The sequence below is a fragment of the Camelus bactrianus genome, chromosome 9 (genome assembly GCF_048773025.1).
Source record: "Camelus bactrianus isolate YW-2024 breed Bactrian camel chromosome 9, ASM4877302v1, whole genome shotgun sequence".
Classification (NCBI taxonomy): domain Eukaryota; kingdom Metazoa; phylum Chordata; class Mammalia; order Artiodactyla; family Camelidae; genus Camelus; species Camelus bactrianus.
This window is the reverse complement of record NC_133547.1, coordinates 2,347,542-2,356,938: the sequence shown is the minus strand read 5'-3', so window position 1 is coordinate 2,356,938 and position 9,397 is coordinate 2,347,542.

Sequence of the window (9,397 nt, the reverse complement as noted above, 5' to 3'; positions counted from 1 at the left end):
TAGGTGCCTTTTCATTTTGTTGGTTTCCTTCACTTTGCAGAACCCTTTAGCATGAGGTGGTCCCACCTGCTGATTTTTGCTTTTGTTGCTTTTTTGCTTTGGTGTCAGGTCTTGGCAGTTACTTTGAATCTTTGTCAAGGAGATTTTCACCGATGTTTTCTTCTAGGAGTTTCAGTTTCAAGTCTTTAATCCACTCTGAGTTAGTTCCTGTGTGTGGTGTAGCAGTGGTAGAGTCTCACTCTTTTGCACGTGGCCGTCCAGTTTACCCAGTGCAGTTTACGGAAGGTACTGTCCTTTCTCCAGTGTATATTCTTGGCTTATTTATTGTAAATTTACATATGTGTAGGTTTATTTCTGGGCTGTCTATTCTATCCCATTGATCTATGTGTCTCTTTTCATGTCAATATTATACTGTTTTAATTACTATAACTTTCTAATACAGTTTGAAATCCGAGGGTGATGCCTCCAGCTTGCTCTTATTTCTCAAGATTGCTTTGGCTGTCTGGGGTCTTTTCTGGTTCCTTGCAGATTTTAGGCTTATTTGTTCTATTTCTGTGAAAAATGCCTTCAGAATTTTGATAGGAATTGCATTGAATGAAAGTTATTTTTAAAATTGTCGACTTGAATTAATTTCAAATACCGACACTTTTATCACTTGTCCAACATTACCCCAAACATTAACACTTTACTACATTTGATTTATCAACCAATTTATCTATATTTTATCTCATTATCACTAGATTTTTCTGAACCACCTGAGAGCAGTTATCTGATATGTTTCACGCCACCCCTAAATTCACTGCCGTGATTTTCCCTACAACAAAGACACTCTCCTATATAACAAACACACACTTCCCTTCGATTTGGCAACCAATATAGACACAGCACAACTGCTCTGACCTTGTTCAAGTGACCGTAACATGTTGTCCCTCCAAGTAAAAAGAAAATTCATTTGCTTATCATTTTCATTAAAAGATACAAATATATTTCTGTGCTCATGAGATCTTGCATTCCTAACATTTACTCAATCACACATCACTTGGATCCTTTCAACATATTTATTTCTTTCACGAACTCAGTAATGAGTAAGATAACTGTTAGAAGAAAACCAAACAAACAAAAATATAGGAAGTCACTCTGCAAGTTTAGGAAAGAGATCTAGGTTACAAAAGTTAACAAATGTCTCAAATAAGATGCTGATTCAAATATTTAATACTTATGTAATATTTTGAAAATTAGTTTTAGATTATTAAACATTTATGGTCTCTAAGAGGATCCATATTTTTCTGCTTGAACATTTCAAAACATGTGAACACATGACAAATTTCATTAGCCACAAGGACCCGTAATTTCCTCGTACGTTCATTTTTGGAGGACACACAGTTGTGCTTGATCCCTAGGATGTGCCTCACTTCTTTAGGGAAGAGGTATTAGGTGAGTTCATCACCATTAGTTGCTTTTAAGGAACAAAGAACTCACACAGTGGCTTAGAATTCAAAATGCAGGTAAATGTGAAGATAAGGAATCCAGTGATAATACCAATAAAAGAAAGCTTGTCTTGGTGCAGCCATGATGGAAAACAGCATGGAGAGTCCTCAAAAGACTGAAAATATATTTACCCTATGATCCAGCAATCCCACTCCTGGGCATATATCCAGAGGGAACCTTAGTTCAAAAAGACACATGCACCTCAATGTTCACAGCAGCACTGTTTACAGTAGCCAAGACACAGAAGCAACCTAAGTGTCCATAGACAGATGACTGGATAAAGAAGCTGCAGTATATTTATACAATGGAATACTACTCAGCCATAAAAAAATAATAAAATAATGCCATTTGCAGCATGGATGGATGGAGATTATCATTCTAAATGGAGTAAGCCAGAAAGAGAAAGAAAACTACCATATGTGGAATCCAAAAGAAAAAAAGACAAACAAACTTATTTACAAAACAGAAACAGACTCACAGACATAGAAAACAAATTTATGGTTATGGGGGGAAGAGATGGGGAGAGATAAATTGGGAATTTGAGATTTGCAGATAATAAATAATATGTATGAAGTAGATGAACAATAAGTTTACACAGTATAGCACAGGGAGCTATATTCAATATCTTGTAGTAACTTATGGTGAAAAAGAATATGAAAATGAATATGTGTATGTTTACAAATGACTGAAACATTGTGCTGTACACCGGAAATTGACACATTGTAAACTGACTATACTTCAATTTAAAAAGGGAGAAAATACATAAATACATACATATACACAGAATAAAGACCAGACTTGAAAAATTCCCTGAGCCGATGGAACCATTTGAGCCACACGAGCAAAACTAAATCTAACTTGTTTAATGAACAGAAGTGAAACTTGAGTTACTTCTTGTAAATACCTTTCATAATCATTAAAATAAACTTGTCATCTTCCTAAAACAATGGTATAAGAGAGTAACTTCTAACCAAATCCCCTGCCAACTGGAAACCCCCACTGCCACCCAGTCGTGATAAAAGCTAACACTCTTCTCTTTCACTCTATAAGCCCTAGAGAATGAAAGATGTGAAAGCTCCCAGTTTGTGAACTAATCTTATGTGCACAATAAAATCTTGCCAAGTATTATTTTACTGATCTGGCGGCTTTAATTTTGCTATTTCTGAACTTTCTGACAATCCCAATGCCCAGAAATACCCAACCCTATTAAATTAGAAACTTTGGAAGCCGGACCCAGGAAACAGGGGTTTGTTACAGTTCCCACAGATGACGAGCATTCAGAGCTGAGGACCGGGGTCTTAGAACTCGGCTGAACGTCCCTAGAAGTAGAGAAGCTGTATCTGACCCTTTCAAACACCCTCTTCCTCTAACATTTCACACCTCAAACAGAAGAGCGGTGTCTGTGGTAGGGCCACAGGATGGGTTTCTGGTTAAGAAAAGCAGCATTAAAAAAAGTAAGAAAATTGGAAAATTCAAGAACATAAACAAAAGAAATCTAAAATCAAAGGAAGCAAACTGTCTAGAAAGGTGCCACCAACCCTGATGCCAGGCCTCCCGCGCCGGCTCCTGAAGCAAACCACCCAGGGGCCGGGAAGGGCAAAGCCACGGCCACCCGAAGACGGGCCAGTTAATTCCTGCCTTCCTACTGGCTGAAGTAGGTTCTTAAACCAGGTTCACAGCAGAAGGGAAGCGCTGCTCCACCCGAGCTTGTTTCTCCACCTGCTCTTTCTTCACGGAGTTGGCTGATTACAAGACGGCCCGGACCCAGCTTGTGTCGCTGGCGCTCTTGGGGCATCTGGCCCAGGACCCCCACAACAAGTGATTCGGGCAGTGCCAGAGGAAAACACCTCCTCTGCTGATAATCTCAACTTCAGGTCACCAGCTACACCACGAGCGACGTAAGGGGGATGTTCTGTTCAGCCTATACCAGGAGCCTTTCAGACATGGGGCGACGCCGTGAGTGTTTGTGGAATGAGTGCAACCCCAGCGACCTCTACCAGGCGACAGGCCTCAGTCCCCTACACCCCGAACCCCCTCTACCAGGCGACAGGCCTCAGTCCCCTACACCCCGAACCCCCTCTACCAGGCGACAGGCCTCAGTCCCCTACACCCTGAACCCCCTCTACCAGGCGACAGGCCTCACCCCCCTACACCCTGAACCCCTCATCCGCCAGGTCTGCAGCACGGCTGGGATCACCCGGGACCTTTGAGGATGACTGACAGCTTCCGGCGTTCTGCCTTCGTCAGCAGGGAGTGCACTCTGGCACGACTGGAAAATGTAGCTCCTCGTGTTTACCAGAATCAAGAAGAATAAATATGAGCATCTCAACGGATGCAAAGAAAAGTAACTATGCGCCTCAGCATCTACTCATGCTCTCAGATGTGTCCGCGTGAGTTAGAAAAGAAGGGAACTTCCTTAATCCAATAAAATGTTTCCCCCAAACAACCGAAACCTCATAATTAATGGGAAAATGATGAACAAACAGCCTTTAAGATAAGATTCAACATCACCACGCCCTCTGTCACCAATCCTATTTCAACGTAGCGCTGGAAACACAGCCATCACGGGAGATAACTTGATATATCTGTGCGAGCTCCCTGTCCCTCAAGTCTACAGAAAAGTCTGTTAGGATTAATACTGTATTATGTACTTGAGAGTTGCTAAGACAGTAGATCTTAAATGGTTTCACCGCAAACAAAGAAATTCCTCAAGACGGTGGAGGCTTTCGCTGATGCTACAGGTGGTAACCATTTTGTAACATTTAAGTGTATCAAGCCAACATTTCATAGCTCTTGAACGTACACAGCATTCACACTGTCATATGTCAATCATATCCCAATAAAGCTGAAAAAAAAAAAAAAACTTCCTCAAATTTTAAAAAAGCAGCTTTGATGAGTATACAATAATATTAAAATTCATTTGTGTGTCTATAAATGAAGTTAGCTACAATTTGAAATTTAAAATGATGCTATATGCAGTGGCAAGAAAAATATAAAGTAATTAGAAATAAATCTAACAAGAGATTGTAAGCTTTATTAGAAAAAGCATACATTTTTAAATTGATAGTTATATAAAAAATCCAAATGAATGACGCTAAGCTCTTACGTAGCAATGGCCTTTGTTCCTCTGGGAATGTTAGCAATGATAATGTTAATATTCCCCAAACAGATGTCGACAGTCAGTAAATTTCTAATAAAATCCCAATAGAAATCTGTGTCAAAATATAATTCAAAATGTATTCAGGGACAGAGGGATCGGTGTAAGTCCAGGGACTCCTGCAGCACAATGAGGGAGGATGCTGATTGGATTGGAGCTTCCTTATAAAGATTTAACTAAAAAGCCTTAGTAATCAAGACTCTTCGCCACAGGGATGGACAAGTGAATGAACGGAAGACGGAGCCCAGAAACGAGGCCAATATGAAATTGCTTTGTGACAGATTGCTGGGCAGTGGGGAAGGAGAACTATTTATTAAATGGAGTTAGTACTGTTGTTTTTAATTTTGAACAAATAAATAAATCCCTTCCCCCATCGTAGAGAAAAGCAAGTGTAAGGGGCTGAATACAAAACACTACCACATTTTAAAGACAGTGCCGTAAGGCATCTGTGTGACGTGGGGCGGGCATGCGTCTTTTTACACAAGACCCCACGCTTATCTATCATAAGGTAAACCTTGTTAAATCTGATTTCGTTAAGAATAAACACTGCTCAGCAAATGACCCCAATGAAACAGGGGGGAAGAAAAATACAGACCACAGGCTGGGAGAAGACACATGCATTATATATTACAGGCCAAGCACTGGCACCAGAATTTACAAAGCACTTCCGCACATCACTAAAAACACGAACAAGCGGCAGACATTGAAGCCAAGCAACGAAAAGCCACTTCACAAAAGAGGCAACCGATGGCCCTTAAACTTGAGAAAACTGATCAACTTTATCAGTCATCACACAAAGACAGAGGGAAGGAGTAACGAGACACCTTTCCCATCCAGTGTTTGGCAAGTGATTTTAAACGTCAAATAAAAATAAATTTAAAAGTAAGATTTTTTTAAAAGATTAAAAAAATGAACTCTGACATCATCAGGGGTGGGCAGTGATGGGCAGCCGTGCAGACACTCATCCATGCCTGCAGGTAAAGTACTTTAGGTTAAAAAAGAAAAACTGCAAATAGGCATAGGAGGTAATGTGTGCCCCCTCCTCTCTATGGCCCAGCAATTCCAGTCTAAAGTAATTCAAAGTTCTGGCACATGGGAACCAGGATACATGAAAAAGAATGTTCAAAACACCATTGTTCAGGGGGAGGACATAGCTCAGTGGTAGAGTGTGTGCCTAGCATGGCACGAGGTCCTGGGTTCAATCCCCAGCACCTCCATTAAAAATAAATAAATAAATCTAATTACACCCCCCGCCCAAAAAAAAAAAAAAAACAAAAACTCAACCATTGTTCATCTTAGCAAAAATTGAGAAACAAAAACTATCACGATGGATAAACTGTGATATATTTGATGGAGAAATCTTCCACATATTGGGATGGGGGAAGTTATTCTGGCTTACACATGATTCAGCCTGAACTTTGTGTGAGCTAAGGCAGTCTGGCTCACGGCCCGTCAAACACACAGCACATCTGCTTTGACCACTAAGGTAAAGAATGTCTGTCTGGAAGATAAGGATAAGTATCTCCGTTCCCAGGGTGTTGACGTTAGCACCCCCGGGAGATAAGGTCCCCTCCCGGCCACCAGGTCCTGCTGCCCTGCTGCCCATGTGCTAGGTCTGTCTCCTTTGCAGCCTCGAAGGAACACGCCCTGTCATGTCTGATGCATGCTCCTTGCGTGGCTGCGGTATCAGACTGTGCTGAAAACCATGCCTCAAGGGAGCAGTTCCTCAGAGCCACCTAGAGGCTGCCTCCGGGCTCTCGTGCTCAGTTTAGCTTGAGTAAAACTCTTTCCTATCCCTTATTGTGGACTAATGATTCATTACTTGCATCGACATATTCATACACTTAAAGAATGTCAGGCAGTAAAGAAAGTAATCAATGCACTGCAGCTAAAGCAAGTTTAACACGGACAAACCTCAAGAACACGACGGGACGGGAAAGAAGCAAGTCGGGGAGGGTACATTCACTGTAATTCAAAGCCGGGGGACACTGACATATCTCTTAGGGGAACACCTGTCAGTGGGAAAAACAGGAAGTCCAGGGGAACAGTGAACACAACATGCCCTTCCCTTGGCAGCTGCTGGTGGTGGAACCGGCATGCAGGGGCGGGGGCGGGGGCGGGGCCTGCAAAAGTTCTTGTCCTGTATTTCTTCATCCAGGGTCTGGACCAGAGGCGTTTCTGTAACGACTATGGTTATTCCATGTTTTCCATTATGTTGTCTACCCCACTTTATATGCAAAATATCTTTTACAACCCTCCCCTTCCCCAAATAACAGAACTTAATTCACAGGATTCTTGTAAGGAGAAGGCAAAATTACACTTAGAAGAGGATGGTTCTTGGCACATTGGAGTTTCCAGTGGACTTCAGAGATGACCGTGATACGTACAAGGGACTCCGTGAAAACCACCCTTGATGAAGAAACACGACTTCGCACCTGCAGAATGTGACGCCTGTTCCACACACGCATGGCTACGCCAGCCCTTAGCCGTTGGCTTCCCTTGTGTGTCAGATGTGGTGGGAACAGAGACATGATCAGGACACGCCGACATTCCTCACGGAGCTTGGGGTCTAGGAAGGACGCGATCATTTCGAGATTTCAGAATCACCTGGAGTATAGAGAGAGTCGTCCCCACTTTGGAGGGACTGAAGGCGCCTTCTCGCAGGCAGGAGCCCTGGGAATCCTAAATCAGCACCTCCGTCTGAAACATCCACCACCCCGTAGGGCACCAGGGGCAAATAGCTAGACCAACGGCCACGGCGGAACTACTTTGTTAAGTTTGGCTTCACACCTTCTCTGGCTCTGCTCGTCAAAAGCCCTCCTGAGCCAATGGGAAGGGCGCGGCTCAGCAGCCAGTCGTGTGGCTCTGCAGCCTCCTTCTTCCCAGGCCCAGCCGCCTTCATTAAGGGCCAACCAGCGAGACCTGGGGAGGCGAGTCTGAGTCTGGTCCTGGCGTCTCTCTTTCACCCGTTTATTTCCTTCATTGCGTTGAGACTTGGTTTTCTCTCCTTTGCCCTGTCTCCTTTCCTGGCCAGCCAGAAAGGACCCCCGGGTCCGCACTCCACGGCCCTGGGGTTGACTCCTTAACACAGTAACCATAAGTTAAAACACTCTTGCCATGTGATATTCATCATCCCTGTTCTTCTTATTATTGAGTTATATCTGATTTACAATGTCGTGTTAGCTTCTGGTGTACAGCAAAGTCATTCAGTTACATACATATGTTTGTTCTTCAGATTCTCTTCCATTACAGGTTATTACAAGGTACTGAATACAGTTCCCTGTGCCGTACAGCAAGTCTGTGTGGTTTATTTCGTATACAGCAGTGTGCATCTGCTCATCTCACTCTCCTAACTTATCCGTCCCCTTTGATAACTGTAAGATTTCCAAGTCCCCGTTCTTAGAAATACTCTCTCAGAGGGCCACGTGTTCAAGGGCTTGCTCCCTCCTGACCCACATCCAGGCTGCCCCTGACCCATTGACCCGGCTTTCTTTAACTCTAAAGTTGGACGAGCAGATAAGGAACTCACAGGTGTGTGAAGCTTATGGTTAAGCCGGAAACCTGGGAGCAGGCTGGCTTGAATACAATGGGAGACAATCAAGAGCCATCAAGGTGGGAGGGCTTGGGGCTCGGGGTGATTAGGTTCACAATAGCTTCTGGGACGCACACAAGGGGAAACTGGAGACACAAAGAGACGGAGATGAGATTTAAGCCGCAGGTGACCTGGAGGTCCAGAGGTGTCTCCCATGAATGATCAGATCCCAGCCCCTTGGGGTACCAGGAGTGTGCTATCTGACTTCAGCCAGAAATACCACTGATACTGTAATTCTAGGGGGTGCTCCATCAGAAACTCGCTTCTTTTTATAACATTCATCTTGACTATGAAATAAAGAGGAGATACTTCTCCATGTCAATTAAGAGTTGATCTTTACAATTTGTTATGGGTTGAACTGTGTCCCCTAAAAAAAAAAAAAAAAAGGTAGGTTGAGTCTAACCTTCAGGATCTCAGAATGTGACCTTACTTGGAAGCAGGGCCATCGTGGGTGTAATTAGGTACGGCGGGGTCACGCTGGACCAGAGTGGGCCCCTAATCCTGTGAAGTCAGGGAGACCCAGGGAGAGCGCCACGTGAGGATGAAGGCAGGGTTGGCCGGTGAGAGCCTGCGAGCCTGCAAGCCGAGGAGTGTGAAGGACCGCCTGCAAACCGTGAAGGAGGGGACGGGCGATGCCTTGATTTCGGACTTCTAACCTCCACAACTGGGATACGATACATTTCTGTTAGGCCAGTCATTTTTGGCACTTTGTTTTGGTGGCTCAAGGAAACTAGTTCACTATTTTTCCCCAATTATATCTTAATTTTTTTAAAACGACACAATGTTTTGATGCAATTTCATTAGAGAACAGTTGCAGGAATATTGCAAAAATCATCCTCTCCTTCACCCAGATCCCCCGAATGTTAATATTTTACCTTTTACCTTGTCTCTCTGTACATACATAAGCATTTTCTCCTGACCTGTTCAAAGTCGTTTCTACACAGTGTACAAATTCACCTCTATTACTGAACGCTAGGTACCTTTACCCCTAAACACTTCAGGGTTTATGTTCCAGAAATAAGGACGCTCTTTGTATCTCCACGGCACATCAAAGTCAGGAAAGTAACGGTAACATGATTATTATCTACCATGCGGACTTCACGCCTGTGCTTCGTTAAGGTTTTGTTTTGTTTTTTTGCATTCACTTTTACAAGTGGATT